The sequence below is a fragment of the Nycticebus coucang genome, chromosome 8, assembly GCF_027406575.1.
Source record: "Nycticebus coucang isolate mNycCou1 chromosome 8, mNycCou1.pri, whole genome shotgun sequence".
Lineage (NCBI taxonomy): Eukaryota > Metazoa > Chordata > Mammalia > Primates > Lorisidae > Nycticebus > Nycticebus coucang.
In genome coordinates, this window is record NC_069787.1 from 40601278 (window position 1) to 40604493 (window position 3216).

Here is a 3216-nt window from a genome sequence, read left to right on the forward strand (position 1 = left end):
TTATAACACAGATGTAAAACCCTCAACAAAACAGCAGCAACTGACATCAATAGCACTTCAAAAAAGCTAATTCACCATTATCAAGGGATACAAGGATGGTACAACATATAAATGAACTAAATGACATTGAACTGAATGACAACCATAACACAAGTATTCAAATATAAATTCCTGTCATACAGATTTTTTGATGGTTGAATCATGTACATTCAATTGACAGGAAGAGAAACGACAACACAGAGAACATGGTCATTCCAATAGATGGAGAGAAAGCATTTGATAAAATTTAGCATCCTTTCTTGATAAAAATCCTCAACAAATGGGCAGCGCCTGTGGCTCAAAGATGTAGAGGGCCGGCCCCACATATGGGAGGTGGCAGGTTCAAAACTGGCCCCGGCCAAAAACAGCAAAAAAAAATCCTCAATAAACTAGGCATAGATGAAACATACCTCAAAATAATAAAAGTCATATATGACAAACCCACAGCCAATATCATACTGAAATGGGGAAAAGTTGGATGCATTCTCCCCAAGAAAAAGAACAAGACTGGCCACTGTGTCCATTTCAATTCGGCATAGTACTATAAGTCTTAGCCAGAGCCATCAAGCAACAGAAGGAAATAAAGGCCATTTGAATTGGGAAAGAAGAGGTCCAATTATTCCTGTTTGCCACCAATCTTATCTCACATCTAGAAAACCCTAAAGACTCCACTCCCAGAATTGAAAAATAAATTCATCAAAGTCTCAGGTTACAAAATCAAGGTACACAAATCAGTAACATTTATACATGCTAATAATAGTCAAACTGAGAGTCAAATCAAAGACTCACAGTATGCACCGTAGCTACAAATAAAACAAAATACCTAGGAATATACCTAACCAAGGAGATGAAAGATATGTACAAGAGACCGATGGAATACTGAGGGAAGAAATCACAGATGACACAAACAAATGGAAAAACATATCGTGCTCATGGATTGGTAGAATCAACATTGTTAAAATGTCCATACTTCCCAAAGCAATTTATAGATTCAATGTAATCCCATCAAGATACTAATGTCACATTCCCTAGATCTGTAAAAAATAATTCTAACACTTCATTTAGAACCATAAAAGAGCCACATAGCCAAAGCAATCTTAAGAGAAAGGAACAAATCTGGAGGCATCACATCTCTTCACTTTAAATTATACTATGATTTTTTATTTACTATTATTTACTAAATAATATGATTATTTAATTATACTATAGTAGCCAAAACAGCATGGTATTGGTATAAAAACAGAGATATCAACCAACAGAACAGAATAGAGTCCTAGAAATAAAACCATTTGCCTCCAACCAACTGATCTTTGACAAAGCCAATGTATACCCAGACACCAATGTACACTGGGAAAGGAATACCTATTCAATAAATGATGCTAGGAAAATTGGAGAGCCACATGCAGAAATATGAAACAGAACTCATATCTCTCACTATATATAAATTAATTCAAAATGGATAAAAGACTTAATGTAAGGCATGAAATCATAAGAATTCTAGAAGAAAATGTAAGTGAAACTCTTCTAAACTTTGGCCTCAGCAAAGAATTTATGATTAAGGACACAAGGGCAAACAGAGCAGTAACAAAAATAAATAAACAGAGCTCGAGTAAATTAAAAGGCACAACAAAGGAAATAATCAAGAGAGTGAATAGACAATCCACAGAATGGAAGAAAATATTTGCAAACTATACATCTGACAAAGCGTTTATATCCAGAATCGACAAAGAACCCAAAGAAATCAGCAGGAAAGAAAACAACCCCATTAAAGGGAAAAAGAAATGAACAGAATTTTTTCAAAATAAGGTAGACAAATAGCCAAAACACATATGAAAACATGCTCAATATCATTAGTCATCAAGGAAAAGTAAATTAAAATCACACTGGCTTGGTGCTTGTAGCTCAAGCTGCTAAGGCACCAGCCACATACACCAGAGCTGGCGGGTTCAAAACTAGCCCAGGCCTGCCAAAAAACAATGACAACTACAACCACAAAGTAGCCAGGTGTTGTGGTGGGCGCCTGTAGTCCCAGTGACTTGGGAAGCTAAGGCAAGAGAATCGCTTAAGACTAAGAGTTGGAGGTTGCTGTGAGCTGTGATGCCACAGTACTCTACCGAGGGTGACACAGAGAGACTGTCTCAAAAAAAAAAAAGAAAAAGAAAAATTTAAAATCACAATGAGATGTCACCTTATCCCTTATTAGTATGACTTTTATTAAAATCCAAAAGTAATAGATGCAGAGAATGAGAAATGCTTGTACTCTTTTGAAGGAACTGCAAATTAGTATAACATCTACAGAAAACAGTATGCAGATTCCTCAAAGAAATAAATCTAAATTTACCATTTGATCCAGCTATTCTATGTGTACTAGGTATCTACCCAAAGAAAAAAGAAGTCATTTCATCAAAAAGACACCTGTATGCAAATATTTATTATAGCAGAATTCACAATTGCAAAGATGTGGAATTAATCTAAGTACTCATTAATCCGTAAGTGGATAAATAATGTGTAATAATTATACCATAGAGTACTATTCAGCCACAGAAAGGAATGATATACTGTCCTTTGCAGCAACTTGGATAGAAACGGAGACCATTATCCTATGTGAAGTATCTTAGGAATGAAAAAAGAAACCCACAACATATTCTCACTAACAACTGGACCTAAATGATGAGTATACACAGGCACAAGGAGAGGTAAAGAACACTGGAAACAAGGGAGGGAAGAGTGGGAGGGGATGAAGGGTAAAAACTTTCCTACGGGGTATAAGGAACACTATCCTGGTGATGAAGGCATCAAACACCCCTACTTGAGTGTTATTCAGGTATCCAAGTAACAAAAACATTTTTACATCCCTAATATTTTGAAATAAATAATTTAAAAAAGAAAAACATGAGATTAAAACCTATCTAGATAATAATGAAAAAGACAATGCCTTGTAGCTCAAATCTATTAAACACAGTGAAAGATACATATACAGCATGAAATGCCTTCATTTGAAACTATAAAATCATATGATATAGCAAAATATAAATTGTAAAAACTAACTCAAGATAAAGTGGGAAAGTTAAATTAGCCTCTCTAAAACAGAACAAATTTATAATAAAAAAGACATTGAAAAAGTTACCAAGATTAGATGGATTCGCAGCTCTCTTCAGCTAGGTAAAGAAGAGTTTA